This window comes from Schistocerca cancellata, chromosome 3 (assembly GCF_023864275.1).
Source record: "Schistocerca cancellata isolate TAMUIC-IGC-003103 chromosome 3, iqSchCanc2.1, whole genome shotgun sequence".
Lineage (NCBI taxonomy): Eukaryota > Metazoa > Arthropoda > Insecta > Orthoptera > Acrididae > Schistocerca > Schistocerca cancellata.
The window spans coordinates 553,030,196-553,049,095 of record NC_064628.1 but is presented as its reverse complement, the minus strand read 5'-3'; the positions used below and the strand labels follow the sequence as shown (position 1 = coordinate 553,049,095).

Sequence of the window (18,900 nt, the reverse complement as noted above, 5' to 3'; positions counted from 1 at the left end):
CTGTGCACGCTACGGCACATATTCATTAAAGTGTAATGAATCCCCTGAGGCCAATTACGCGCTGCAAATAAATTTCAGCTTCTGCGTTACAGGCAATGCCGGTGAAAATTTAGAAGCAAATTGTTGTATCCAGTCCAATTATAGTTTCTGTATTACACGCCAAGCTGATGAAAATACAAAGCAAATTGTCGTATCCAGTCCAAAGCGTGTGCCTGTGCTCTGTCATTTTTAAATACCTTAGATTTTTTTACAGATAAAAATTGCTTGTAATCAACGTTATCGTCTCTGAATGTGTGAACAGGTTCAGGATTGTGTGACAATCTGTTTGTTTGAGACTGTTCGGATTCTAAGTCGCGTACTCTCTGTAAATTACCCAAATTATACTGGCTGTGTGAGTCTGACAAATGTTCGCAAAGTGGCGTCTGCTGTGATGTGTTAAAGGCTGAACTATTTTTCATTTCCGTCACTTCGTGCTGTAAAGATGACAATTTCCTACGTAATGTATTATTGAGCGAACCTATCTCACTGATTGTCTGCTGTAAATTTTGGAATTCGGATGTTTGATTAAACGAAACTGGTGACGTATCGCCTGATTTGGTATCATTATTACTTTCGATAACGTCAATACGACTGGCCAATTCATCATATTTTTCAGTCATTATTTTTATCTGATCATCGTTTTTATTATCACAAGCATTAATTTGTTTTTGTAGTTTACGTGTGGTTTCGTTCAACTTTTTAACGTCTGCTTTGATGGCATCGGGATCCTGAATTAGCTCTAATTGTTCAAGTCTGTCGGTCATTGTCTGAAAGTCTATTGTGTGTGTGTCTGTTTTTGTTTTAAGATCAGAGATTTCATCATGTAATTCGGTGTTCAACTGTTTGATAGCATTAATTTCGTCTGATACTGTAGCAATGTTGTTGTCTACGTATGTTTTTACTTTCGTAAACAATTTACGCTTATCTTCCTGTCTCTGTGCGGTAATTGTTTCCATTACTTGTCGTTTTTCTTTATTCTGTTCCTGTATAAATTTACGGTAACGCGTTTCACTGTTTTGTAGGTGGTGATTAAAGCGTTCGTCAATTTGGCTGTTCTGTTGGTCAAATTTCGCGTCTACTTTCGCATCCAGTGTGCGTGAAAGTTCTGATGACATTAATTTAAACTCCTCGCGTAACTGTGTTGTGTTTTCAGAGCATTGTTTAGCGACTGCACTAATTTCGTGTCTAAGTGATTCTGTTGTGGCTGCTTGTGTATTACTTAATTCTTGTGCAACATTTCACTACTTTTACTAGCACAAGCCTTAATTTCTTCACGTAATTGTTCTTTAGTATCATGACATTGCGCGGCATCGGCTGCAATCTGTTCACTAAGTTGTTTGTTCTGTTCATTTAGGTGGTCATGTTTTTCATTCAACTGTTTGAAATTTTCATTAAGTTGTTTGTTCGATTCATTAAGTCGTTTGAAATTGTCGTCTTGTTTTTCATTAATTTCATTGATTTGTTGTTTGAGATTTTCACTAAGTTGTTTGTTCTGTTCATTAAGTTGTTTGTGATTGTTGTCTTGTCTTTCATTCTGTCGTTTGGAATTTTCATTAAGTTGTTGTTTGAAATTTTCAGTAAGTTGTTGTTTGAGATTTTCATTATTTTGTTTGTTTGATTCATGAAGTTGTAGCAATAATGCCATAACTTGATCCATGCCAATACTGCCTACTCTATTCTCTGTGCTGTTTAATGGCCTACCTGCAATTGTCACGTTTTGTGTAACCATTCAGACATTTTCTGTTTCTTGAAAAGGTTCGCCAGTTGGATGTGCACTGTTAGTCACTATACCGGAATCAAATAAATCTGAAGTATTCTGATTACACTGTTCATATTCGTTAGAAAAAATTGTCCGTTCGTTACGTAAATTTGGAAACCGGGTGTGTCAAACTGGGCAGCGTTCATTGTGATGGAACGTGCCGCGCCATCAATTGTCGTTAAATTAACAGAGGACACAATTGAATTTGTTTGTTCATCATTAGCATTAAAATCATTACTAGTGGTCGGTACGCACTGATTGTCTGTAATTAGGGGATCATCATTATTACACTGAATGTTGCAAGTATTAGCGGTCAAATTATTCGAGTCGGCTATTTCACTCATTACACATCGCGATGTACTGTTAACAGTTTTTCGCGGCATTTTTACACAAATCTAAATTAAGCACAAAATGAAACAAAGACGAAGCAAAAAATGGAACAAACACAATTACAACAAAGAGCAATAAATTGCCGATGATCTGTGAAAGAAAGATTGACAAATTAGTAAATGCGTTGCGCCAGATGCAAACTACATTTAAGTAAATAAGAGCAGATATATGACTACTTCTCAGAGATTTACAAAGAAATACGATCCTGGCTGGATGTCGCCAAGTGTAACCTCCCCACAAAATTTATAAATTGAAATTAAAATAAGTATTATGGAGCCAAGTGTAACTTCCCCACGGAAAATTAATTAAATTGTAATTAAATATAATTATTATGGATAGCGAGTCTCATTTTTGTGTGACCTTAGAACAAAACTGGTTCCCATTTTATGTACCCACAAAATTCTTTTCTCATTTAATGTAAGCACGAAACAGAAAAATTCCTAAGCCTCATAATAAAAAAATATTCAGTAACCTGGTAAAATTTGGACGACAGCAGTGCTGCGTCGTGGCCCTATAAGATCATTCTGAATAAAAAGCAAAAATTCTTACCTCAATAAAAACGAAGAATATATCTGCTCTTACCTAAAAATTTTTTCGGCACAACTCCGTGCAATGCTGGCTTATACATTTGTGATTTGTGAAAGGAAGCAACTGATTTTTTTTAAATGAATGCTTTTTTTAAAAAAATTATTTTATATTGCAAAAATTATTATTAGGACATTTTTTAAAACATTTCGATGACAGTTCAGATACATTACTAGATATGCGCGACGCTGCTTCTTTACCTTATACAATGATACTCCATCTCCAGATTCCCGACCAGAGGAGACTGCAGACAAGCGCAGACAACCTCAGACAAGCGACTAGCAACAACTACTGCTACAGTTACACAGTTCGTACTGCAGTCAACACTGCTCTCTGTTCAGCGATTCTATATCGCAGACAGAGCGTACCTCTTACAGCGGCTTTTAGCATTCTTCAAACGAACAGATACCAGTGGTGATCTTGCAACTCTCGAAGAATGAAATTACAATGAAATGCAGACATTTAGCTGCTTACAGGCGTTGATAAATATCTTCATATAAATTTCAGTTTGGTGTAATATATGACAGCTCTCTTCAAATGTAAATGAATGTAATACAGTAACAATAACCGAGAAAACTAATTGACAGGAGAGTACAAGATTCCTGGTAAATATCTCGAACACGTCACATCTTGTAAGTGTTTAAGGGTAATACTAATAAGTGATATGAAATGGGACGATCACGTAAGAATCAATATTTGGACAGGCGAATGGGGGTCTTAGATTTGTTGCAGGGGCATGTACTGCATGTGTAATGGATGTCTAGTACAGTTCGGTACTATGATCAAATTTAGAGTATTGTCCCAATCCAAATAAAGTGGGCACCCCTCGAGGGGTCGGTAGAGCTCTGTATAGCCTATACGATAGTGCTGCAGGAATGTTCAGTGAACATAGACAGGAATCCTTGGAAGAAAGCTGATTTAGTTCTTGCGAAATTGTTCAGAAGAAATTTAGCTGTTTACGAAGAAGACAGAGTAAGCGTTACACTGCCACCAAGGTACAGGAGTGAAACAGAAGTATGGAAGCGCTGCGAGAAATGCGTGCTTGAACATGAAATACATATGACAGCTAAGCAAGCAGGTGACACTCTTGTATTTTACCACGAACGGCATCCGTATAATGTCCTGAATATGTTCCAAGTGTCAGTCGTAGTCCGAACAATGTTCTATGTAGTTGTGACTGCATAATGTCGGAGCTAAGCGACTTTTAACGCGGGCAAATTGTTGGTGTTCGTATGGTAGGTGCTCCGTAACTAAGGATTTATACTCTTTCAGATTCTAAATGTCACAGGGGTAAAATACGAGGGTATTTACAATTTTTACAGAAACCGTACGGCAGTTATAAGTGTCGAGGGGCACGAAAGGGATGCAGTGGTTGAGGAGAGAGTGAGACAGTGGTGTAGTCTATCCTCGACGTCATTCAATCTGTATATTAAGCGAGAAGAAAGAAAACCAAAGAAAAATTTAGAGTAGGAATTCTGTCAGAGACAGCAAAGGACTTGGAAGAGCAGTTGAATGGAATGAATAGCATCTTGAAAGGAGCATATATGATGAACATAAACCAAAGCAAAACGAGGATAATGGAACGTAGTCGAATTAAATCAGGTGGTGCTGAGGGAATTAGATTAGGAAATGAGGCACTTAAAGCAGTAGATGAGTTTTGCTTTTAGGGAAGCAAAATAATTGATGGTCGAATTAGGGAGTATATAAATTGTAAACTGGCAATTGCAAGAAAAGCGCTTCTCAAGAAGAGAAAATTGTTAATATCGAATATAAATTTAAATGTGAGGAAGTCCCTTCTGAAAGTATTTGTATGGAGTGTAGCCATATATGAAAGTGAAAAATGGACGATAAAAAGTTTAGACAAGAAGAGAATGGAATCTTTTGAAATGTAGTGCTACTGAAGAATACTGAAAATTAGATGGATAGACCACGTAACTAATGAGGAGGTACTGAATAGAACTGGGGAAAAATTTGTGGCACAACTTGACTAAAAGAAGAGTTCGGCTGGTAGGACATTTTCTGAGGCATCAAGGGATCACCAGTTTGGTACAGGAGGGAAGAGGGTTGGGGGGGGGGGGGGGATCGTAGAGAGAGACCAAGGGATGAATATAGATTAAGAAGCTTGCACAGGATAGAGTAGCATGGAGAGATGCATCAAAGCAGTCTTCGGACAGAAAGCCACAACGACAACAACCGCCTACAGGGAGAGTGGGAAAATGTAATCCGCTAAGTCACAACGCGAAGGAAAGGAAATCTTGGCGTATAGTGACAGACGCTCATTGAGAAGGAGTTTGACATAAAATAAGAGGTCAGCAGCTGAATAACTCAATGAAGAACAGGATGTCGCATCCGCGAATCCTGTCAGTGTCAAAACATAATGAACGACACGAAGGGGGCTCCATACGCAGGGAATTTCGTGCCGAACTGGAATTCGAAAACCACACAAATGTCCGTAACAGGAAAACGTTGTGTCAAACCATGAAACCTGGACTATGGAGAAAGGGAAAAACGTGATTTCGTCGGATGATACTTGTTTCACATTCTTTCCAACTTTTGGCCGAGTTTACGACCAATAGTGAAACACGGTGTGGATTGTTGATCATTTAGGCAACCACATGGGTCTTGGTTCAAATGGCTCTAAGCACTATGGGACTTAACATATGACGTCATCAGTCCCCTAGACTTAGAACTACTTAAACCTAACAAACCTGAGGACATCACTCACATCCATGCCCGAGGCAGGATATGAATCTGCGACAGTAGACCGTAACAGCAGCGCAGTTCCGGACTGAAGGGCCTAGAACCACTCCGTCACAGCGGCCAGTCATGGTAGTCTTTCATCGGCTTTATGTTAGGCTGCAAGTCGTATTACTGGCAGTAATTGTGTGACTCATTTGGTCGATCACATCCATCCCATTGTACAGCGTTTGTTCCCCAATAATGATGCTGCGTTCCAAGATAACAGGACATCTATTCACATAGCTGTAATCTTCTCGGACCGGTTTTTTAAGATCGAGGATGGATTGTTGCATCTACCCTGGCCTCCTCAGTCACCAGACTTCAATATTATTAAGCCTTTGTGTCTATTTTGCAGAGAAGGGTGCGTATCCACCTGCATCATATTCGTTACCTCAGTTTATTTTGCAGGATGAATGGCATAAGATTCCACTGAAACCCATATATGACATCGTATTACGCATTGTAGTGTGTTATGTTTTGAGTATTTCCGTATTTTTGTCTACCCCCTGTATACCTCTCTTAGGGATCACAAGATCAAGAGAGAGATTAGGGCTTGTACAGCCATATAGGCAGTTATTTCTACCTCGCTCGACACCCGAGTCGCCATGCAATGTAGAATGGCTGGCGGAGTATGTATGTAGATGCAAAATCAGTGTTAACCTTGCTAATGAAACGAGCACGAGGCAGCTGCTTTAAATAGTCGGATTAGAAAAGAAAGGAAAAGAATCTGTTCTGTGCATCTAACTATCACACTAAGCCCGCCGTCTAATACATGCTGCTGTGACAGGTGGAGAACACGATGACCGTGACATTGAACGCGCTAATAAACTGTGCGCTGCTTTCCGGACGAGTCGGAATTTGTCGATACTGTAATTTAACGGGAGCTCTGCGCTGATTACGAGTTAATGCAGCATTCCCCTTTAATTTGGGCCACTGCGGCGCTCAGGGGATGCCATTACCCCCATCTCTCTGCATCTGAAATGGCCTACACGTGAATTTAGCACATGCCCCTTCCTAGCGAAGTGTGGAAGGGTGTAACGGATGCGTACAAGGCAGCTTCCTGGCTTAATACAGTAATCGATGTCAGTGCCCTGTGCATCTTCGAGCCGGTTTTAACAATAATGACTGCAGCAACTCTTCGTTGTACTGATTGTACCTATAAATGAGGAGGAGTGTGCTCTCTCTCTCTCTCTCTCTCTCTCTCTCTCTCTCTCTCTCTCTATATATATATATATATATATATATATATATATATATATATATATATATATGATCAAAGCAAGCAGTGAATATTGAGAGATCCATCATCACTGTCCATGAATATGAGGGAATTCAGGATCAGAGGCAGGATGTGTTCAGTGAGGATCGTCCATCACCGATATTATAACTGAACGATAGAGAGGCAAATGTATTACCAATTCTGCCACTATTGGCTATAAATCTGCTAGTGCATCAAACAGACTGTAAAAGCCCTACATGAGATCTTTAGAAACAAAATTCTCCACAAGTTATGCAAATCGAAACTATAAATCAGACCGGATCACGAACCTTGCTAAAATGTGTTAGCTCGACGGTAATGATATCAAGACTTAGCAACAATACCCGCAAGCAATATCTGATAGCCAGCAATGTAATATCATGAATCCTTTTTTTTTTTATTTTTGGGACGGTAGCTCGGTTTTATGGTGAGATAAAGGAAGACTGTTTCCTTACTATTATTAAAGCTGCTACTTGTGCTGGTTGTGGATGAAGTTATGATCTGTAGGTCTTATGAGAAAGTATGTGGCCAATGATCATGTCGATATTACCGAACACATAGAGAATCCTAATGTAAAGTTGTTGTTTCAAAATAAGGAGACCGTCGTCCGATATGAAAATTCTTAATTGATTCGTCTAGATTTGTCTTCGCATGGTTTTATGAATATGCAAATGAAACTACCTTGGCGCTGCTTAAACAATGCTAAGCTTATACGGTCAGTTTTAGAGTAGGGAATTCGGTGCATAGTTCTGGCAGAAAATCGTTATCGCTAACCAGTATGATTGTCAGCGCCCTTTCTCTAACTTCTGGTATTGGTTCAGAAGAAGTTACTTTTTTTCAAAATTAAAAGTAACACCCATACAACCATAGTCATAAAAATGTCCTATAAACTAGCAAAATCACCTTATCGACGTACAAAACGCATGACATTAAAACATGATGCACCGTGAGAGTGATTATCAAGTGGTGTACTGCGGAACTGTAAAGCACTGAATTTAATTACAGAATTGCACATAAATAATTCATATGGCAATTAAATAATAAAATAACAAGTTATTCATACTGTGCTTCAGCAAATATGGACTGACTTGTATAATGTCATCATTTCGTCCCTGGGATTAATGTAGACGCATTCTTTCAGTTCAATACTCATCTCATGATCGTTATGATATTCATGACCACGTGTCAGAATATTTATTAAGTTTAGGAATTTGCCGAAGTACAGTGTGAGTAATGTGTTATTTTATTATATAGCTGCCATATTCATGACATTATGTAACAGCAATTCGGTACGTACGCTCTCTTTTTACAGTTTTGAAGTACTCCATCTGATAATAACACAAGGCTGGTGTTACAACAGACTCCTTTATGGAATAAAAAAATGTTTACAGTCAAAGGTGGTCATGACATCCTTTACATCGTTGACATGAATGAGATAATTCTGTTCGGGACAATTCGTTACGTTTGAGTTCAGAATATTTACTAAGGTTGTACAACAATCAGATGCCAAGGTTGAAGTTTTGTGGATTACTGCTGCTAACCGCCTTGTAGCATTGTCTGATCTATACTTTCTTCCAATACCTAAAGACAGATATTTTGTTCGAGGGATCTGTTTTATGTTATGGTCCGTAGAGAGGCTAACTCAGGTAGAATTCTTGTACAGAATGTGACAGAGATTCTATCGGGTCCGAAGACCTTGCCGAATTTTACTGATTACTGGCGTTTATTTAACTCCCTGTTCTTGTTTTGCTTCAATACGCACAATTCCAGTTCCTGTGTCATCCATGAATGTGCGTACTGTCAAACGCGTTACATTTAGCATTTCCTTATAGGGGGCGGGGGGGGGGGGGGTGCGTGTCAGAAACAGTCTGCGAAGCTTGTAAGAATGTTGCAGGGTTGTCTTGAGAAATGAGTGTTAAGAAAAAAAAATCGAGATGTTGCGGCGTTTCCGATTTAATTAGCATTGAAGTTAGACAATCAGGCCATTGTGAGAGCAAATTCGAGCGACCCGCCAGAGACGCTGGCGTCAAATGTGTTCGTCTTATGGTTTCTTAAAATCTAACAAGAGTGCGATGCAGAAATGGGACATGGGACGGTAGTAGAGATGGAACCCTAGCCAAAGACTGCACAGTCTCGTGCAATATCATCTAGAACAACTGATACTAATTATATATTGCGGGCTGCTTTACGTATCCCAGCCCCTAGACAACGAAACCAGCCAAAACTTTTAATATTGCAACGCTGAGTCGGGGGGGGGGGGCGGGGGGGGGGCGGGGGGGGGGCGGGGGAGGGGCGTAGTTAATTCGAAATGGTAGACCGAGACGACTATGTTTTCTGTCAGACGTTACGCTTTTGTCGAAGCCTGGCTTTGTACATCGAGTGCAGTACAAAGGCATAATATACTGAATTCGCGACGTAAGATATTCCCCATACACGCATGAGTATACCTTATAGTACATTGACCACTTTTTCAGTTGTAGCCTCTATCTGCATGTATAATTTTTCCTAGGTGAGCCATCCGCGCGACAGCCACGAGTGTGCAATTAATACAGTTGGGAAGCTTTGACACACAAATTAAAGTGATAACGTACCCACAGGAAAGCTTTTGTCATTCAACAATACATGCTTCTATGGGTGGTCGTGTTTGACGTGTAGCAGTTGGACTTTGCTGTTTACTTTGACGCAGATTCACGACTATTATGAGTCCTCGCTCCGGTAACTAACTCTGTTTCTACATCAAATACTTCAATAAAATGGTGTCTTAATAATGCAGTCACCGATTTGACAACCAAGAATACAGCTGACGTAATGTAACCATACAGCCAGGAATTGCAACCGCAGAATTTTACTCACACCTCACCATAAAATTTCTAAGCTCCTTAATTCATTTTTGTTCAGAACAATACAAAAGTACTTTATCATAATCATAAAGAAGTTCATCTCTTTTTCATCTATTTACAACACTTCAGTATTAACAAAAACTACATACTGTATATTTTCAAATAAATTATCGTATAACTGGCAATTGCAAACTGATTATGTACGACAACGAAGTGCAACGGTGGTGAAAGAGCACGAGGAATTATAATTAATATATCTTTGGCTTCGCTCAACGCTGTATTTTATGTTTTCGACAAAGAATTCATAAATTACTTGCACTGGTTCCTTAGTGTGAATGTTTCTTTTCCTAATAACAATCGTACCAAACTGAATCTTTAATAGTGAAATCAGTTACCTAGAATTCGGGCGATGGACAGATATAATTACAGTAGTAGTCTTTGAGCGTTTGAGCCAAATATTAAAAGCACCGAAGGGAGTATACAAGCCCTTTAACTGCCAAACTACTTGCTACATCTTAGGTTAGGCCCATGGCGCTTAGCTGAGGCCCATGGTACGGCAGCACTCACTCTTACGACTGCCCGGAATTGGTTTCTTGTATGATAAATTCTCATAATTGATCGGTAGGTAGGTAACTGCATATGACGAAAAAGTCATCGACTTTTTCCGTTTCACACACACGAGCAGATACTCGGACATGCAAAACGTTTCATATTTTTGTCTGATACTTATTAAAAATAACACCAATTCTCTGGTTCCTTTGAAGGTTCTGAATGTTTGCCTTGGCTATAACGCAAATCTCTTTTGTCACACTACATGTTGATTCCTGTTATTTGTCTGACAAGACTTACCCTTCGGAGAAGAGAATGAAACATACACTATGTGATCAAAAGTAGTCGGACAACCCCAAAAACATAAGTTTTTCATATTAGGTGCATTGTGCTGCCACCTGCTGACAGGTACTCCATATCAGCGACCTCCGTAGTCATTAGACATCGTGAGAGAGCAGAATAGGGTGCTCCGCGGAACTCATGGACTTCGAACGTGGTCAGGCGATTGGGTGTCACTTGTACCATACGTCTGCACGCGAGATTTCCACACTCCTAAACATTTCTAGGTCCACTGTTTCCGATGTGATAATGAAGTGGAAAAGTGAATGGACATGTGCAGCACAAAAGCGTACAGGCCGACGTCGTCTGTTGACTGACAGAGACCGCTGACAATTGAACAGGGTCGTAATGTGTAATATGCAGACATCTACCCAGACCATGATACAGGAATGCAAACTGCATCAGGATCCACAGTAGGTACTATGACAGTTAGGCGGGAGGTGATAAAAATGGGATTTCATCGTTGAGTGGCTGCTCATAAGCCACACATCACGCCGCTAAATGCCGAACAACGCCTCACTTGGTGTAAGGAGCGTAAAAATTGGACGATTGAACAGCGGAGTGTGGAGTGACGAATCACGGTACACAATGTAGCGAACCGATGGCAGGGTGTGGGTATGGCGAATGCTCCGTGAACGGCATCTGCCAGCGTGTGTAGTGCCAACAGTAAAATTCGGAGGCGGTGGTGTTATGGTGCGGCTGTGTTTTTCAGGAAGGGACCAAGCGCCACTTGTTGATTTGCGTGGAACTGTCACAGTACAGGCCAACATTGATGTTCAATCACCTTCTTGCTTCCCACTGTGGAAGAGCATTTCTGGGATGGCGTTTGCATCTTTCAACGCGATCGAGCACCTGGTCATAATGCACGGCCTGTAGCGAAGTGGTTACACGACAATAAGATCCCTGTAATGGAATGGCCGCACAGAGTCCTGACCTGAATACTATAGAACACCTCTGGGATGTTTTGGAACGCTGACTTTGTGCCGGGCTTCACCGACCAACATCGATACCTCTCCTTAGTGCTGCACTCCGTGAAGAATGGGCTGCCACTTCCCAATAAACCTTCCAGCACCTGATTGAACGTATGCCTGCGAGAATGGAAGCTGTCATCAAGGCTAAGGGTGGGCCAAAACCATATTGAATTCCAGCATTACCGATCGAGGGCACCACGAACTTGTAAGTTATTTTCAATCAGGTACCCGGATACTTTTGATCACGTAGTTTATAAATAGCGTACCACATTTATAGGGTCACTTATTCCAAACGCCTTAATTGTCTCACACTACGTCGCAGAAGTGTCAAATTCGGGTCAAAGGTGCCTACAACCTTCACCTGTAATGCTTGAAATGTGTGGCGCCACGCTACGTCACCCAACGGCAAGGTGTCGACTCATCCGGAAAAAAGGTCAGAGCTCAGAATTTCATCTGAGATGTAAGGTAGGATGATAATGCCCATCGGCACCAGATTTCACCACACTTCCGCCCAACGGCACCGTAAACGTGTCACACGATGAGAGGTCGTCAGACTCAATCTTCCCCGCATTTCACCTCCTCTTGTGACGCCTCTGCAATTGCGGTCAAAACCGTTATGGGCAGCGTTGAAACCACGGCATATGATTATGGCTGGCCAAGGAAAATATTTCAGACACACCCCCGCACACTTGGCCAGAATCCCAAAAATCTGGGGAAAATATAAAGAGTTATTGAATTTGTATTACGTTAGTATGGAAAGGTTAACTAAGTAACTGATTAAGAGTGACATCAAAAAGTGAAAAAAAAAATGGTGGATCCAAAACGACAGGCAAATATCGATAAAAGTCATATTATTCACTAAAAAGTAATTTTTTGCGAATTATCGAGGTTACTGATGAACATTATGAGTTCAAGAATGGTGGAAAAAAGAAAAAACAAGACCTTTTGTTTATATAAAAGTCCATATTTAGGGGTCGTTGTAGGTAATGTATAAAAATATAAGTTGAGAAAATGGAAATCTCAAAAAAGGACCAAATATAGGATAGAAGATGATGTAATATATTACAAGAAATAATTTAGTCTCAATTACAATTATTCATTTAGTAAATTGTTTGTAACTATAATTGGAACGTCGTTTAATTCTTCTTTTTCAGATTCGTGATCATCTATCTTCTTTCTCTTCTTCTGCTTCTTCAATTGAATCATTATCACCTTCTTGTTATTTGTTTATATTCTATTAATTATTAATGAAAAGAGTTACTTAACATTAACAATTTCATTTAAAAAATAACCAAAATATTCAGTTTTAAAAAATGGTTCAAACGGCTTTGAGCACTATGGGACTTAACATTTTAGACCTTAGAACTACTTAAACCTAACTAACCTAAGGACATCACACACATCCATGCCCGAGGCAGGGTTCGAACCTGTGACCGTAGCAGTCGCGCGGTTCCGGACTGAAGCGCCTAGAGCCGCTCGGCCACCACTGCCGGCTGTTCAGTTTTAAATGTGAACCCGGAATGTAATCAATTCTTGAAGTTTAGTAAACTGTAATCGCAGCGCAGCGACCTCTGTCCTACTCTACGTTGTTCATCCTACGATGAAGGGGAAAGCCTGGTTTCTGTTATTTTTCTACTTATTATATTCTTTACAATGCTTCTAGGCACCTATTATAATTTGAATTGTGCAAATGTAACTCGTAATTAATTAATTTCATTGTCATTTTCAAACTGACTCAATAACGTCATTTTGCAAGTATCGCTTGAAACGTGGCTCAAAGCCGGAGTTGATACTAACAGCTGGATGTGAAGGTTAATTTATAGAGGTAAAAATATATACTTACGGACACAGTGCGATAGAAAGCGGAATGTCATGGAATCAGTAACTTATATCTATTTTTTCATCACATTTTACAATTTTCTCGTGCATTTTTCGGAATTAAGTAAATTAAAAAACACGAATTAATAATGATGTTTTTTAATGAGTACAGACGTCATGGAACACTTTTTGTACTGAAAATATTCGCTTCACTTACACAGAACACAAACAATTGTCTCTTACGACAAGACTATTTTCTAGCCTGGCCAGCTGCACGCACCGCTAACAATGAATTTCGCGTTCGACCTGAAATATAACAAGCGAAATTAACACTTGATAGTCTGCACAACTGGCGTTTAGTAGTTCCACCATCACTGTAGCCAATTTGATAGCCTAAAATCCCCATCTAGAAACCTTTCCTTCCCTTTTTGGCCACGTTTTCAATATTCTGGCCCACTGTATCGAAAAGGCCTCGGGGAGTGACATAAAGGGCGTCAATGAAACCATCCCTAAGCTTGGAGCGTTGAGTTACAAACATTTTGCGGCCAAAAACGACAGTTCGCAGTTCGATGTGAAACTGGACAACGTTCCTGACAACCTTCGATACTGCTGACACCGCTCGGACGATTCAACCAATCTCTAAGAACGTCTTTGGCCTGCAACCACCACTGAACGCGCTCACACTCCTTTTGGGTGTAGCGCGACCGCGTTGTTTGGACAGGTGTACAGAGTAGAAACAGGTGACATCGTTCAAAACCATTTGACGAACTTTGAACGTGTTCCGAAGCAGGAAGTGGTGTTATATCCTTTTTCATACCTCCTGTTTTGAATCCTCCTGTGGCAGGATCACTGAAGAGAGAGGGCGGGTGCGATATTGACACAAGCATGATTAAAACGGCAAAGGGTACCTGTAAGACTAGCCCATTACGGCAACACCGTCGGTCCCATCCGTGCGCCTTAAAAATGTACCTGTACAGGGACAGGTAGTCACTGATTACTAAGTGCCGCTGTGACAGGCAACCATTTCAATACCCCTTAGCTGGCTGGCGCTATGTCGTTGAACTGGCGCCTTATGGTAGTACACAAAATCGACCGTGAAATGTTTTGGAATCAACGCTCGAAGGGAAAGGGTGTTTCATTGACTCAGCTGATGCCACCTCTGGAAGCCTTTTCCCTGTCGATACTGAGCGGCGGAGTGTCTGAAACGTTTGCCTCGGTCTCCCGTAAGGAAACACCCGCGGTTTCAACGCTGGACATGGCGGTTCTGACTTCCACCGCACAGGCGTCAAAAGGATGGCTGAAATGTGGCTAAGAAGGGGTGTGAAGACCTGCCCATCACTAGGTACGTCGCGGCTGCTTTGAGGAGAACTGGTGAAATTTGCTGCCAATGTGACTTTTTTAATCAACCTTACATCTGATATGAACTTCTGAGCTCTGGTATGTTTTTCGTAAGTGTCAACACCTTGCTGTTTAAAGTGTCGCCGAGCACGAGGGTGAAGTCTCAGGACGCTACACTTTTTCACCACTAAAGAGGAAGTTTTTAGTCATTTTCGATCCGAATTTCAAGCTTCTGCGTCTGAATGGAAGACAATTACGGTGTTTCGAAAAAGTGACCCTTTTATTGAGTTGCAGAGTGTATATTTTAATGGCAGTGGTTACCTCAAGGGGAAGAACATTAACTTTTAGATTGCTCTAAGCTTACAAGAGTCTCTCAGTTGTCTCTTATTACCTCCTTCTGTAACAGCAAGGCACATATTTATCTCTATATCAACATTTATGTGGGTGATTTGGAGGGAGCTATGCAGAAAAATTCCACTCAGAAGTAATAGAGATGAAACTTATTCTGGTTAACTTCAGTAAGAGCTAGTTACACGAATGAATAAGAAGGTCCTGCTCCCTCATGGTCTCTTGAACTAAGTCAGAAATAAGAAAGCACCTACATTACGTAGCCAGGAATGTAATAGATGTTCTGCTGCTGTAGATGATACAGGACGGGTTCATTGTCCGGCTCACAGGGAACCGTACGAACGTCCCCTCACCGATTTTATTCATGGTGAGAATCTGTCTAAGTTAAGACTAGGAACTGATCGTATGTAAACAGGAAGATCCCGCTCTCAATCATTTCGAGAAAATCGAGTTTGAAAATTTCAAGAGAAGTTAGATGCTTCATATTGTCGCTAGTACTCAAGGAATCTGCAGCAGAGCGAGTTACCTCGTAATTTTAAAACCAGATTCATTATGACTGTACAAATTTGTTCCTTTTATACACTTCATCCTGAAAAAGGAGAATATTATTTCATAGGAGATTAGAAATAAAAACGGATACACGAGAACTTCAAATCAAATCAATTTAGTCTTCTTATTTAAATTACTGTATTTACATTTGTGAGAAATGTAATGTGTAACATATGTAGCACTGCACGAAGATGATACTGGTCGTAGGAATAGGGAAAACAATTATTATTGCGCATGCACCACATATAATGCACGCCGAATTCTTTATGCGTATGGTTTTTTTCAGTGTGTCCATTGCAAAGCCGCCTTGGTTTCAATTCATAAACAGTCCTCGGTCATTACGCAGTTTCGCGGGTTACCTCGCATATCGAAGCATATGAACTAATATTGGTGCAGGCAAGTGATACGTTCGACTGACGGCGTTCGATGGATTGAAATTTTATGCGATCTTTGCTTGAAGCTATCTCTCTATTCTGTTCGATGACATAAGCGTAATTTTGTAGCCGTTTTATGAGATTCTTTTCCTGCCTGTCAAAATGCACGTCGTAAGGCTGCAGCAAAGGGGTACATTTTTGAGGAATTATATTCGTAGAGCACGTTGGCAAACTCTCTCCATCTTGAAAAATTTCGTCGCAAAAGGTCGGGTTCGTTTGCCATCCCCATGAATAGAAGAGCAAAACGGATTGTTGTTGTCTCACTTATGAGTTCAAGACGTAAGTTAGAAAAATCTTTTACGCTTTGTTGGTTTTCCGGATTCTGAAGATGTTATCACAACGTCCTTGTATTACCGTGCGTACTTATCAACTGATTTTTTCAGTCTTGGACCAAATGAGCCACTCGTCTCTTGCAATACTTTTTTCGGGTTTAAGATCATGCAAATGACTCATTTAATGTGGATAACTTGCACAGTCATAACAAATCTCTTTTTGAATTACATGGAAATGGAAAAATTTTGCGGAAGCAAGATACGATGTAGAGAACTCGCGCTTAAGAAACTAATCGCTTACTGACTTGGCTTCGGACTCCTCGAATACTAGCGACTAGACAGTAAACGAGTATAAAGTTTACAAACTCGATTTCCTCGAAAACGAGAGAGACCTGCGTTATTTTGTTTTCATATCTTGAAGTGCTATTCGTATCCTGCACACCTTGTCAATCTTAAATAAATTATTTGTTTATTTATTAACAACACAGAGTGACCCACCACCTTGGTAACTATAGTGCGTCGTTTGGAACTACAACCTAGACAATTTTCAGAATTTTAGTACTTTTCTTGTTTTTTTGTATAATTAAATTGTTAATTAAAGAAGAAAAATAAAAAAGACACAAGATACACAAAGTCCTAATGGAAAAATTACTATATTTTTAAGAAAAATGAAATAATATACGAAAGTAAATATTTATATGGCAAAAGAGGCTCCTTTACCTAGCTATTTCAAGAGGGAACCCTTTGGTAAACACTTAGAGCCTGTCTCACCTGAATTAGGATAGTCTGTTCTATTGTAGCTACTACTATATGTATGTTCGTTGTGATATTAACGCTACATTATATGTGTATACGGTATGACAGTAGTATTTTTTACTACAGTTCCTTCCTCCATTTAACCGCGCCGTAAGGGGGTTAGAAGGCTCGGGAGGTGACCTCGAGCCTCGTTCTCTGAATTGCGCATCTTATCGATCTTGTGCGCTTGTGTGTGTGTACTGACGTCTTATTATACTGCATTAAACAAATCGTTGAGGGGAAGTTGGAATGGTCCCCCTGTCAGCGTGTCATTGGGCGCTCTCTTGTTGAACTGGTTCGCTTGCGTATGACGCCTGGCCAGTGGCTGACTACGACTGCCGGCTCGGTTGCTACTCAACTCTCAGCTCAAGACGAGACTTGTCAGGTCCACTATCCAGAAATTACACATACTGCCTAGTCATGTAAATGTGATCGCCGGTCAAAAGTCTGAATAACAACCTTTTGCACGGTGGACAGCTGCGATAGAGAGTCAATGAGAGTCTGCAAGGTACGGCCGTGGATGTGGAGCCATGACGAGTCCAGTGCCGTGGCCAGTTGCGTTAGGTTTCTCGTTTGACGATTCAGATCACGAACAGCCCGAACGAGGTGGTCCCACAGATTCATGATTGGGTTCAAATTCGAGAAGTTTGGTGAGCAGGAGATAACGGTAAACTTATCCTGGTGCTCTTCCAACCACGCCCGTACATTACCAGCTGTGTGACACATTGCATTGTCCTCATGGTAGATGCCATCGTGCTGAGGAAAAACAAACTGCATGTAAGGGTGGACATGATCATCAGCAGTAGAAGCATACTTGTATTTATCAATTGTGCCTTGCACACCGACGAGATTACCTAGGGAGTGACACGAAAACATTCCCCAGACAATAACGCTCTAAGGAGTGTTACAGGGTGTTTGCTTTCAGATGTTTCACGCCCTACATGCCAATCTCCATATGTCCGATGGACGTCAGTGAACGTCCAGTTGCGATGTTGGCATGGAAATTCCAACCTTCGTCGCCGTTAAACAGCAGTCAGCATGGGAGCACTAACCAGGCGCCTGCTGTGTAGACCCATAGGCAGCAACGTTCGCTGATCCCTCGTTGAGGAGACACTGTTGGTAGCCCCTTGTATCATCTGGGCGGTCAGTCGCTCAACAGTTGCACGTCTGTCTGCGCACCCGTCATTCACGCATGTCATTTATGGGCACGCGAACAGTTTACAAACTTAGCCATTTCGGAAATGCTTCTATCCTTTGGCCAAAATCCAATGATCAGGCCCTTCTGGATGTCAAATAAATGGCTCCGTAAGATAAATCGCTCCATTTCGTGATATGATAAAGGCTGCACTGTATTCTGCGTAGCCCCGACTCGCTTCTTATACCCTCCACTGCTAGTGCTACCTCCAGCCGTCTGAGAGTGGTTACTGCACCTACATAGGTGGTGGTAATATTAATATGGCTGGACGATGTGAAAACTTTGTTTTCTCTTCCATTCCTGACGTAGACAAGGGATCCGGTGGGCACTGCCACGATTGGCTTAGTTCGTCATTTCTGCCCACTAATCTTCGCCATTCTAACTTGAGAGTCTCGCTCACTTTCTCCTTTGTCGATTTTTCTCTTGGTTTTCGTCGACAATGCAACGTCATAGCGTTTCTCCGTACTTCAAAACTGGCATTCCTTCCTTGGTTCTCATATCACCAACGTAACGAATTCTTGCCATATTGTCGTCCCAAGTCCATCTCTCATTAAGCATTCTGCAGTCATTGCACTACTGCCAGATGTCTGTTTGATCTGTTGACATGCTGTCCCCATTTCGCTCATGCCAATCAACTAATCACCCTCTAAGTGCAAAAGGTAACGATATGCTGCACTTGAAC

The 18,900-nt window shown here is 40.9% G+C and overlaps 1 protein-coding gene across 3 annotated transcripts in view; it reads left to right on the top strand.

Annotated features, from left to right (window-relative positions):
- The window catches only part of LOC126175392 (protein scarlet-like), a 412,406-nt gene that overhangs the window by 314,737 nt on the left and 78,769 nt on the right, over positions 1 to 18,900 (top strand). The gene's annotated exons all lie outside the window — the stretch shown is intronic.